Below are 13,944 nucleotides of genomic sequence, written 5' to 3'. Positions count from 1 at the left end.
TGTGAGCACTCCCACCCTAAAACAAAACTTTGAGATCTCTCTCTGGTCGAAACACAGTGAACTTCTCTCTCGAACCGAATTCTTTTATCGGAAGCTCCCTCTCAAATAATTGTGGGTAAGTGACATCGTCTTTCTGAAAAATAGTCTATTTTTAATAAATAGAGATATTTCCGTCTAGGATCTTTATTTTATCAGTTTTGTGTGCAAGTGACCTCATTGTCTTTAAAAATAATCCATTCTTTTTAAAAATAAAATGAAATAATTATTTCTGCTTATTATCATGAATTTTAGGCGCAATAAATTTTATGCGCACGTGACCTCATTATCTTGAAAAATAATCTTTTTAATAAAAATTATGATATTTTATCTATGTTAGAAATTTTGAATGCTGTAAATTAGAAAAATAAATTTATTTATTTTTCTTGTTTACTGTTAGAAATAAATGTGATATTTCTGCTTTTAGTAAAATTGTGATATTTCTTTCTACTGTTTTGAATATTTAGATATTGTAAAATTCGTGTGCAAATAACTGCCGTATTATTTAAAAATTGACATTTTTGCAATTGATTATAGTATTGTTGTGAAATGTTTATTTGCAAATTAACATCCCATAAATTGTGATAATTCTGTATTCTTGAATTTTTATAAGAGTTTTTCTATACATATTAAATTGGCAATTATGCTAGAATGCCTTTACAAACTGCTACCTTTCTAAATTTGAGCCCAAGATATTTGATTGGTTATTTTTGAAATGTTATATAGAGTGATTGTTATTAATAGTTTAAGTGAAATTCATATTAATGATTTTAGTGATATGTTGAGTACATGATATTGCTGCTTTCGAATGTTTAAAGAGATTTAGAAATAATTTAAGTATGCAAGTGGACTCATCCGGTTCGCCGGTGAGGTATAAGTGGACCTATCTGGGACGCAGGTAGGGATTAAGTGGACTCATCCGGTACACCGGTGAGGTATAAGTGGACCTGCAGGGATTAAGTGGACCTATCTGGGACGCCGATAGGGACTAAGTGGACCCATCAGGACGCTGATGGGGTATATAGGTGACCTACTTGGGATGCCAGTAGGGTATTTGGTGAAATCCTTTGAATTATGTACTACCGTTAAAAGTGTTATAAGCATTTCAATTACTCGGATTATACTTAATTATGCATTTATTGAAAGTGAAACTGTTGATGCATTTCTGTTAATAGATCTCATTTTGGAAAATATTGATATCTTTCAATCATGATTATTTTTAGGATTATGATGATCACTTACTGAGTAGCCAAACTCATCAAACTATGGTAAACATTTTTTCAGGATAACTACGGATTCATTTTGAGTGCTAGTCAAGATCAACCTTGGAAGATACTGTTGTTGTGATAGCTTTCTTTATTTACTATGTAAGACCTCGCCACTGTAAATTTGTCCTATCAATAGATGTATATATGTTTTGTCCGTCACATCTCAAGAATAATAGTATTGTAAATTCTTGGGGTGTGACACCTATCATTAAAGAAAATAACACTCACCTATTAATCAACTCAATTTGTTTTGAACCTTTTAAATAATGTACTTCTCACGGATCCTGATTCCATACCACCTCAAAAGACCCATGTCGGATGTAAAATTTTCTTTTCTTTTTAGAAATATTTCATAAATATATTTTGTAAGTTTTATAATGGAAAATAGAAAGAAAACCTTTCATGTGGCTAATAATAGTGCAAATTTAATGTATCATATGACGTCCGTAATTTCAAATGCTAATAAACAGTTGCCTTACTTGATATTGATTATGTTGGACGTCTGGAAATTGAAATTTGTTTGACACTAATGTATTATATATATATTTTTTTGACAATTTCAAGAACTTTTATTAAATTGCTGCTTAAATGGCAAAGTTACATTGTTGGAACTACAACATCAAAAAAGGACAAAGATGGCAAACACACCCCAAATTTCGCTAAGCGTTCAACTGCATCATTTGCTTCCCGAAATATGAGTGAAAGACGCCTGAAGCAAAAGAGAGGAACACGAGTCCATAATCTTAACCCAGAAACTGTGAAGAGACCAGGGACTCGTACACCACTTGATTACATTAAGAGAATCCCTTTCGATAAATATAAATATCAATTAGTTTTTGCTAACCAAAAATTCCATTCCCTTGAGAAAAGAGAATCTCCATCTTTTAGATAAATAATTTTGTGTGAGAGGGGGTCTATATAAGACCCCATTCTCTCTGGTTTTCCAGCAGGCCAACACACACACTCTCTTTTTCAGCAAGCCACCTGTCTCTCTTTCTCGCTCTCTCAACCGTCTTTCTCTGTACATGTGGGTTAGGCAAGCTCTCTCTCTCTCTCTCGGTTTCCCTCTCCCTATCTTTCTCTCTCAAATAAAGAGTCTTGGCTTCCCTCTCTCTCTCTCTCAAATAAAGAAAATCTTGGTTTCCTTCTCTCTCAGCTCTTTCTCTCTCGTAGTTATCGCTCTCGCAAAATTTGTTGAATTCATTTTCATTATACAATGCATGTTGAAAGACGTGTGATGTAAATTTATAAATTTGCTTTTATTCTGAAATTAACTTTTTAGTGCAAAAATTTTAAAAGGGAAACCTTTTTATGTTCCCCCTACAACAACTTTTATGTTTCCCATTATCCAACTATCCATTTTTTTAATGGAGGGTTAAGATTGTCCCAATGACAATGTCACGTCTCTACATTGCTTTATTTTTAATTTTTTTTTTATAAACCGTTTTAACACCAAATTTTGGATGTCCATTCCTATATTAAACTTGCACTAACTAAAAATATAAAAAAATATTTTCAATGAAATAAAATGACAAAAATACCCTTGAAACATTCAAGGGGTATTTTGGTTATTATTTTTTATCAAAAAATTATTGTTAATATTTTTTATAGGTGCTCCCCAATGAGAAGATGGCATGTACCAAATTTCATATTCAAAAAAATTGTATTAAAAAAACTAAAAATAAAATACTTTGAGACTTCGGATCTAAGATCAAGCGGTGAGTGGCTCTCTTAATAGAAAATGGACGGCTGGATGGTAGGGGGAACATAGAACTTCTATGTTGTAGGGGGAACATAGAAAGCTTTCCCATTTTAAAATATTGGTTTCTTAAAAAAATATGGATATATTTTTCAATCCAAGGAGAGAACACCCCATGGTCCACAACTCACTTGAGAGTTGTATCTTGTATGTATATTAATTTATTTATGTAGTTTTATTTTTAAAATACTTAAATATGGTTCTTATATTTAAATGCTTTCCAGAAAAATTAAAGCGATATGATGAGGGATGACATCGTTTGGCAGTATTCCGACAAAGTAAATGTCATTTTTATGGGTGTGAGTTTTTTGTTGGTATGAATTGCCTAAAGCAACACTTCCACAATGTACAAAGTAATGTCTGGTTGTGCCTTCAAGCAGGTCCCCATGCTATGTGGTTTTCCAGCAGGCTAACACACACACGCACTCTCTCCCTCTCTCTCTTAGAGAGCCAATTCTATTTCTTTCTCTCTCTTGACCGTCTCTCGCTCTACATGTAGGTTGGACAAGTTGTCCCAACTCTATCTCTCTGGTTGGGGCAAGCTGTTCCAACCTTTCTCTCTCTTGGTTTCTCTCTCCCTATATCTCTCTCTCAAACCGAGATAGTCTTGGTTTCTCTCTCTCAATTCTTTCCCTCTTTCGGCTATCTCTCTTGCAAAATTTTTTGAATTCATTTTATTATACAATGTATGTTGAAAGACGTGTGATGTGAATTTATAAATCAGATTTTATTCTTAAAATTAATTTTTTATAACAAAATTTATAAAATATTGGTTTCTTAAAAAATATAGATATATTTTTCAATTCAAATAGAATATACCTCATGGTGCACAACTCACTTGAGAGTTGTATCTTGTACGTATATTAATTTATTTATGTAGTTTTATTTTAAAAATACTTAAATATAGTTATTATATTGAGGTGTTTCTAGAAAAATCAAAGCGATATGACGATGGAGGACATCGTTTGGTAGTATGCCGACAAATTAAATGATTAGGGTACCACTAAATTATTTCAGATGTGAGTTTTTTGTTGGTATGAATCGCCTAAAGTAACACCTCCCCAAAGTACAAGGTAATGTCTGGCAGTGACTTCAAGTGCCAACGGCTATTAGAGAACATATCTTAAAACAATTATATGCTGCAAAGGGAAAAAAAGTACAGAGGCATAGGGAAGTGTTTATACTAAAAAATACGGGCAACAGACTTCGCCCCCTCCTTGATTTCGGGTACAAACAAATCAAAAAGTTGGAAGAGTATGGGTCATGTCAAATTACACTCAGAGGAAGAATCGGGTCCTAAGACCTTATCCCTCTCGTTTCGCTAATAAAACCCACTTCCCTCCTATTTCAACCTTAGAACTCAACAAAGAAAACTTTTGAAAAGTGGTTTGGGGTAAAAGGAAGCTTTTAAAAAAATAGATTTAGAAAGAGAACAAGGGAGGAGAACCATAAATACGCAACTAAACTAGGAAAATACAAATAAACATGAGTAAAGAATCTAATTACAAGATGCAAAAGAAAGAAATAAAGTAGCAGCATGGAGATCACTAAATCAAAGCTATTATTTAATTAAACATGCATGACATAAAATGAAAGAGAGACCAAATATTAAAGAAAAGAGATAGTGGATATGAAGGAGAAATGATAAGAGATCTCTATCAATGTGGCAAAGAGATACAAGTACAAGATGGAAGTAAAAATAATAAGATCGCATGGATGAGATAAGAGGAAGATGAGAGACATTAAATTATTGAATAAAATATAAAGGAAAAAGATAAAATGAATACAAGAGAAAATAGGGAAATGGGAGAGATAGAAGAGATGAGATTTAAACTACAAAATAGAGGGGAATGAAGGAGATTAAAGTAAATATCCATAACTAAGATGGAACTAACATAACAAAGAGAAGCAAGCACTAAATAGAAAAGATAAAAAAAGGGATGAGATCTATACTATCAAGTGAGTAAGAAGGGAAGAGAGAAGTACACACAACACATTAAAAGAGATAAGTATAATAGAAAGAAGTAATCCAATAATAAAAGAGATGAAAGGTTAAGTGAGGGAGGAAAATCTATACTACCAAATGGAGAAAACAAGAAAGAGAAGTAAATGCAACATTCCAAAGGAAATAAATGCTACCAATCAAAAAAGAAAATAATCATACAATAAAGAAGATGAAAAAAAAAAAGATGATTAACTACAACTAATCTATGAGTAATAAATACTACATTAAAGGGGAATAAAAAGAGATAAATAACTCAAAGATAAGGGAAAATAAGGAAAAATAGATAGGTATTGCTATTAAGGGGCCGTTTGGGTACGTGGAAATCTAGTACGTGACAATAGATTACAAGGAAATATAACATTTACACTGGTTGGATACACTTTAATAATAAGAAAATGGAAAGACATTACCCGAAATTACTCAAGATTTCCCAAAAAATCACGAAATCTATTACGAGCGGTGATGGGTGAAAAATCTATTGCGAGCTTGACGGGTAATCTTTGGAAATCTTTCGCGTATGTCTCTCTGCCCTATCCCGCTTAAAAAAACATTTCCTAAGCATTTCCCTCTCTCAAGTATACGTTGTATTGTATAATTATTAAGATAAGTAGAAACTGAAAGTAGGGGATATGAAAGAGAAATCTAAATTGATTTGAACAAGTGTACGAGGACAATTTTCTACTGCAATCATAATAAAAAATTTCTACTTCCCTTTATCCCGAATTTGGGTTGTAGCTCTCATCTGACTCTCATATAATTAGTAAGTGAGAGTAAAGGGAAATTTAAATTGATTTGAACAGCTGTAGAACTTGACGAAGGACAATTTTCTACTGCAATCATAATAAAATTTTTTTTACATCCCTCTATCCCCAATTTGGGTAGTAGTCGGCCATCAGCTCTCGTATAAAAACAAAATAATAAAAATAATAATGGGCAATCGATGAGAAATTACACAACACAATCATAATAAAGAGTTTCACACAACATAATCCTCATAAGAAATTAGTAAAAGCTCAATTGAAATAAGATACCTCTTTAATCTCCTCCAATGCTTCAAAATTTTCTACTGCAATTACCAAACCTTCTAGTTTACTAATCAAACTTCTTCCCATTTTTGAACTTGTACTATAACAATTTTGATTTTCGTATCATAAATTTATTGCTTATTTGAAATTATATATCGAGAGACATTTGAAAGACTTCTATAAAAAATAAATAAAAATAAGGCTTATCACAATAAAATCATGTTATTCCAATCATATTATTCCAATGACTTATCATGTTGAAACCAAAGTCTAATCATGTTAGCCAAACATAACCATATTACATTCCTCATATTTCTTCCAGACATAGCCAAACAATAGCAATGTATTTCCCAAGTTGTATCTAAATACTACCCAAACAGTGACAATCCATTTGCAGGTAATGTATTACGCCCGTAATATAGTTCATAGACAATATATTTCCAAGAATTCAAACGACCCCTAAATGAAAATAAATGCAACGAGAAAAAAGATGAGAAAAAGGAAAGCTCAATCATAAAATGAAGAGGGAAAAGAAGAAAGCCATAATCATAATTAATAAATGAAAATAAATTCTAGAAAAACAAATGAAAGAAGAATGAAAACAACATTTAAGTCGGGCCCCCAGGCCCGGTGCCCAAAGTCGGCACCAATTTAGAATGGTCGATTGCACAGTCAATCCCAAACTTTCTGGTTTTTAATGGGGCAAGTAGAAATAAGGAGGAAGCGGGCTCGGGAGGTCTGATTATCCAGACCGCCTTCAGTTGATAGTGTAGCTTCATAGAGTTGATAATTTTAGTTTTGGATTGCAAGATTTGGATGGAATGCATATTGCTCAAGTGGGCCCACCTTGGGGCTTTTCTCTCAACCTCAAGTTTTTTCTTAAGACTAAAGGGGATTAGGGATGAGACTAATACTCAAGAAAATTGGGCATAGGGACTAAAAAATTATCAAGAACTTGGACCTTAAGCATGAAGCAAAAGGGGTTATTTGTAGGTAAAATTGACCCATGATAGCATGTAGGTCAGTTTTGTACGATTTTCTGACCATTAGAGCTTTGACAACATTTGGACTGGCGCTGAAGCTATTTGGAATGACGCCATGTCATTAATGCATCAATAATAACGGTCAACAAACATTAACTACTCATTAATACAGATGATACTGCCTTATCAGTGTCTAACACCATTGGCAATGGTGTCGGTGACATTCTGATTGCCTTCAAATCTCGTTTCAGACATGTGCTCACATTCTGATGACTTTAGTCTAGATCTGATGAACTAATAACAGCTTGAAGCTATTCCGAATGGCACCGACAACATTTAGAATGTTGCCAGATACCAGTTGGCCCGACGCCTTAGTTGTACCTTCTTGTGATCATCAATCAATAGAAATTCAAAAACCATAGGTCGTACTGACTTTTGACATATCAATATGGGTTTGCCATGTCGGCGCGGACGGACTAACATGTCAACGCGTCATCTTAGTCATGTCGGCCAGGGTGTTTCCCACTTGGTGGTGGTCTTGGGGCTTGACACTGGTTGGAATGGAGCTGGCAACATTGGCACTGCCACCAGACTTCTGATCACTCTGGAGTTCATCGGGGGGCCTGAAGCTGAGGGCCAGCGGCACTAGCGCCTGCGCCAATGGGAATGGCACCATGCTCTTGGTCTTCCGGGACCACTTGTTCGGTGACTGGTGTGTCTTCAATACTTCTCATTCAAACTTTTGTTAGGGCTTTGGTGGTCGTTGGGGCAGCATCAGAGCCTTCCTTTGTGAAATGCTTCGTGGTCAGGTGGCTTTGGGTATGTCTTACCTTGTTCTGCCTCTTGAGGCCTTTGGTCCCACTAGGGCAATGAAAGTTTGGTTGAGGCTAGGTTTATGGAAAATGGGTTCCGGTGGGGTGAATAGTTTAAAATATCCCGGTGGTCTGCCTAGGACATTTTAACCTATCCATAACTTCTCCAGTCAAGATCGGGGTGTCTACAATAAGTCGAGGAGATAGGCAGAGAATATTATAATCTGATAGATGAGGAGGATGGGGAGGCCCAATTTGAAGCTCAAATGGAGCATGCTAGGATTGCAAGTATATCAGATCTCCATTACATAGAAGCACATATTGATTTATGGTAGACGTGGTGGACCCACTGGAGTATCTTCTAGCCACGTCAATCCAGATCCTGTACTGTCAGGTATGAGAGGATGTGGGCCTTCATTTATGAGGTATACATCTATCAGACTAAGCCAAACTTTCTCAAGCCATCGTCATGTGCGAGTTTATACTATTGTCTCTCCCACACCACCCACTTGATCACTATGTGCATCTGCCCGCGAGCCTTCTATCTTCGACCCCCACAGACCACAATATCATTAGACTAAGCTCAATCTTTCATGGGGGCAGAAACTCAAAAAAAATGCTCATAAGGCAGTTGGGAGGTTCTTCTTCACGAATATTATGCCATTTAATGTGGCTAATTCAAAATATTACCTTGCCATAGTGTATGCCCCAGCAGATGCACGTCGGGTTTCAAACCACCGATTGTGATGGACCTTGTAGGTCCAATTTTATAAGAAGTCATTGATGATGTCGATTGATATGTTGCAGAATTTAAGAAGAACTGGCCAAGGACCGGTGTGACCATCATGATAGATGGTTGGAAAGATAAAGCCAACACATATTGTGAACTTTTTATTTAGTAGCCTGACGGGGATAGTCTATCATTCCACTCTTGATCTCTTGAATAAAAAAAAGATTGAAATACTTCTATGTAACCAAATTGCAAAGGTCATAAATGATATTAGGGTAGAGAATGCAGTGCAAGTGGTTACTAATAATGTAGGTCCATAAAGAAGGGCAGTGGCATTGCTGATGGAAAGAACATTCTATTAGACTTCTTGTCCTATTCATTGTTTAAATTTAATGCTGAAAGACATGGGGAAGTTGTAGAATGTGGTTTTCCTTACGAAGAAGTGCAAGGTTGTAACAAAATTTATATACAACCACTTTTACATCCACTTCCTAATGAAGACCCATTGTTGACGAGAGATAGTTAGGGAGGCGACCACCAGGTTTTCCAATGCTATACAGTCTATTTTGGATCGGAAACCAGGGTTGAGGTCAATTGTAATGTCATTGCAGTGGCAGGTAGACAGAGCGGCAAGGAGTCCTCAATGAAAGAAAGTTGATGACATCTTACTGTGTCGAGGATTTCGTATGAGATGCAGAGAGGTCGTTACAATAACTATACCTCTTTTTTATATGTTGAGGCTGATTGACTCAGATCTCAAGCTATCTTTGGGTTTCCTATATGAAGCGATGAAAAGGGCTCGAGAAGCTATTACATATAGCAGTGTCTTCGTCATGAGATCTTGTTGATCGTAGGTGGCATAATCAGATGCATCGCGATATCCATGCAGCTGGTAATTTAAATTTCAATATCTCGTTTAACTTATCAATGTCAAATGCACATTTCTTACCAAGAAATTCTTAGATTGTTGTTAACTTGCTACAACTTTCATATATACAAGTTATTTATTGAACCCAAAGTATTTTTATGTGTCGGATGCGAAACAAGATGCCGATATAATTATGGGCATAAGAAATTGCATCTATACCCTCGAGCCTGATCCTGATGCTCAAATGCAGTATATGGTAGAGCTAAATCTTCCTAAATGCATATCCATATTAATACAAGAATTTATTATACTTTGATGAACTAACATTCTTGGTATGTACATTTTGATATGTTTCGCTTAACATGTACATAGATCGTGAGGGTGAATTCACATTCAACAATGACATAAGGTTGATTGGATGATTGCCTCCGGGTTTTCTCTAGAAATATATAACTATTGCTATTTTATGGTTTCAAGTTACTTGATAAATCAATATAATGTCATTATTTATTATTAACTATTTTTGTATTTTTTTGTGTTAGATAATTGGTGGATGAGGCAAGGCATTCGAACGTCGCACCTTCAAAAGTTGTCATTTAAATTTTAAGCCAAACCTGTTTTACCCCAAGTCTTGATAGAAATTGGAGCATATTTCAATGGATACACACTCCTAGGCAGAACAGGTTGAAGATTCAGACACTGCGCAACTTTGTCTATGTCCACTATAATCTCAAACTCAGGCCACACCAGATAGAGAGGTATCCCTCAGACTATACCCCAATCAACCAGTATTAAATCCGTAGAGACCTTGATGATGATTGGATGTAAGAGAATGTGCCAATACTAGATCGGGGGTTCCTAGAAGAATTGATTGCAGGCATGAATGACAAAGATGACATTCTGGCAACCTACGAGGGAAACGTGGTTGAACTCGCAGAAGAAATGGAGGAAAACGTGGACGGCTTCGATGAGGGCCATGATGAAGACGAAGACGATGATGATGGGGTAATACAAGATGATTGGCATGAGGCAACAGTCGTAGAGTGCGAGGCTCCGCAAGGTACTAGGAGCTCCATTGGGGAAGAAGAGGGGCTTAGATTAGTTCGAGAAGAAGTCGAGCTTAGATTAGTTCGAGAAGAAGTCAAGAGAGCCAGGCCTAACAACTACGCCCCTGGACAAAGGCGCACTGGTGGCCGATGCTATAGGCTAGTTATTCAAGATGATGAAAATACTGATAATGAGCAAAACACAGGCCAAGGAGGCAAGGAGCATGGAAAATTTCAAAGTCTAGGTGACTATGGCCTAGTTCACAGGATAGTATTCCTACTTGGCGAGGATGTATTGCTGCTGCCTTACAGATTCCACCGGACTTCATAACAATTTTTCGTACAATCAAACCCTGATAGAGAAACTTTAGAAATTCCTGAACCCCATTGTTAATCTTACTACTTTTAAGCAGTATTTTTCACTATTTTGTACTATATAATTTCCATCAATTAGTTGTTCACTGAAAATATTGCGTAAGGTGCTTAAAAATTTTGTTTGAAACACAATTAATCCTATAACATTTTATTCTTTTACTTATTTTAGATGACACTGTATAAAAATAATATATAAAAATTTAAAATTCTTTTCGAGGGCCATGATTGATTACTCGGTCTGAGTTGTGCTTTCTTACGGTGCTTCTGCCTACTACTCACATGTAGAAAGATATTCTAGAGAGAAAGAGAAAAGAGTAAGTTTTAGAGTGGGAAACAAAAGAGAACGAGCATGAAGAAAAAAGAGAAGAAGAACCCCCTTCATAGTTCTAAAGAGAGAGAGAGAGAGAAATGGAAAATTTAGATCTCCTAAAGGGAAGAAATTCGGTGCTACAGAAGGCCTTCAAACCATTAGACCTACAATAGCGAAAGTTTGGACACCTCGATGATCAAATGGTCCTCTCTAATGCGATGAAATTTTCGTGTGAAAAGTCCCACACTATAACGTCGCAATTTTGATGTGATGAAATGAGTCCTTTGTAGTTGAACCTTGCAAACATTGGGAAAGGGGCTAGCGTCATGGTGGTAACACCCCCACACACTATCACATTGTGGTTTCCATTCCCACCACTAATACCACCCTACTAACACTTTCAAAAAGTTAATTCTATAACTACTTGAAAAAAACGGGTCTGAGCCTTTAAAGGAATTAAACATAAAATAAAAATTTATGGGAGAGGGTTTTCAAGAGGTACGTGCGGACTCACCATGATAAATTCATAAAACCACGGGACCACCAAGATTATAGTTTCCACCAAACCTTATTACGACCCTTCGATATAGGAGTAGAGTTTCCCTAAAATATGAACATAAACCTAAGATCTTAGCAAACCAGTCATAATAAGCTGAAATAAAACATAGCATATGTACTATGCTCCCTCAGGGGTATGGTTTATTTCTACTCCTTTGGTTAGAAGACCTACTTGGGAGGATTTTTTTCAATTTGAAGTTTCCTTTGGTTAGAAGACCTACTTGGGAGGATTTTTTTCAATTTGCAATGTCCCTTGGTTAGAAGACCTACTTGGGAGGATTTTTTTCAATTTGAAATTTTGGGAACTATTTAAGAATTACTAGATGATTACTTTCAAAAAAATTAAATTTTTTCTAAAACTTAAATATATCACCATCTAAAAGTTGGATGGTCTCTATCTAATCTCAAGACATTATTTTTGAAGTGCATAGGGTACAGAGTTAGGAAAGTTTCCTATTTGAGGTTAATCAATAGATTGGAGGTTACATCCCCGGGACATTATTTTTGAAGTGCATAGAGGACACAGTTAGGAAAGTTTCCTATTAAAGTTAATTTATAGATTGGAGGTTACATCCCTAAAATTTGACTAAAATTAAGTTAGGCCAGGTTTTACCTTCGGGAGTGGAATATCTCTATCCAATCTCAGGACGTGATTTTTTCCCCAAAAATTTGGACTCAGAGAATTTTTAGGTGAGGTTTTACCTTCAGTGACGGAGTAGAATATATTCGGCAAAACGAGAATAAGGAATAAAAAAAGTTATGATGACGACCATGGCACAGAAGAAAAAAACAACGGAAGAACGAATAACGCCCACCGTGGGGTTCGAACCCACGACCACAAGGTTAAGAGCCTTGCGCTCTACCAACTGAGCTAGACGGGCAATTGATGTACCTTATATCCACACTTTATTTACTGAGTCGAACAAACCTAGGTGATTATGCATGAAAGAAGTGATCACTTCCAAATTAAGGTAAATGGAAGGATGATGCTCAAACTCTTTCAGTACGAAGTCCCAAGCATCGGCACTGCTTTTGGATGCCTTCGAAGGTGTAGTAGATAGCATAGTCAACAAGTTGGAGCTCTCAATAAATTGGCTCACCATAATATCGGAAACAAATTATTTTTATTTTAAAAAGTTGGACAAAATTTGGGTAAAAAATACGGATTGGTAAAAATACTTCATATAAAGATATCGCTAATGCATCGGATTAGGTTCAAAAAATTAGTGTAAAAAATTTGGATAAATTTATAATATTATAAATTTTGAAATTCTAAAAATAAAAATTATATCAAGTAATTTAAATGCCTCGTGACTCTCATAAATTATCCAATATTAAATAAAAAATTAACTAATACATACCAAAAAAATGTACCATATCAATCTATCCATTAAATACTTTAAGAAACATCACAGCTACTTATTACATACCAAAAGCAAATATACTATATAAATTTATTCATTAAATACTTTAACTATGGTATGATGACAAATATACTATATTAATTTATTCATTAAATACTTAAACATCACACCTACTTAGGTGGCACCAAAAAAAGACACCATTTTTGTTTTCTCATTACAATGACTTAACTATAGTATGGTCACTCCATAACTATGGTTAAAGTTTTATAAATTTTTTTAGAGAAATGACACTACGAGACCCTCTCACACCCATGTGAGTAGGACCCCAAAGGATCATCATTAAAATTTGGCATAGACCTTAAGGACGAGAAAAAAATAGGGTTGGGCTCATAACGATTAAGGTTTGGGCTCAGAGCGATTAAGGTTTATGGAAAGAGATGAAGGAAGAAGGAAGAAGGAAGAAGGAAGAGGTCATCGGCTTTACAAACTCTAATGGAAGAGGCCCTAACTTATTTTTAGAGAGAAAAAAGGAAAATGAGATGATGATTTGGGATAGTTTGAAGAGGGTTTGAGAGAAAGCCCTAACTATACTGATTTGTGAAGAGGTCCTAACCATATTGATTTTTGTGAAGAGGCCCTAACTGATTTTTAGAGAGAGAAAAGGAAGAAGGTTTTTCATTTTCCTTTGGAAAATACAACCAAGTGTTGAATGATTAGGTTTGGGGAACTAATCCGTATATACAATTGCTTGCTCCTACAAGTTTACAATTTACACTATATTGTTTATCTTTGCTATCACATAATC

At 35.4% G+C, this 13,944-nt stretch overlaps 1 non-coding gene across 1 annotated transcript; it reads right to left on the bottom strand.

The window, feature by feature from the left end:
• Positions 1-12,583: 12,583 nt before the first annotated feature.
• TRNAK-CUU (transfer RNA lysine (anticodon CUU)) lies at positions 12,584-12,656 on the bottom strand. Its single transcript has one exon. It is a non-coding gene; the product is annotated as a tRNA-Lys (tRNA).
• Positions 12,657-13,944: the final 1,288 nt, after the last annotated feature.

The sequence above is a fragment of the Amborella trichopoda genome, chromosome 4 (genome assembly GCF_054954075.1).
Source record: "Amborella trichopoda isolate Santa Cruz 75 chromosome 4, AtrichopodaSantaCruz75HAP2 v2.0, whole genome shotgun sequence".
NCBI classification, from domain to species: Eukaryota; Viridiplantae; Streptophyta; class Magnoliopsida; order Amborellales; family Amborellaceae; genus Amborella; species Amborella trichopoda.
The sequence above is the reverse complement of the archived record's forward strand: the minus strand, read 5'-3'. Positions and strand labels throughout refer to the sequence as shown.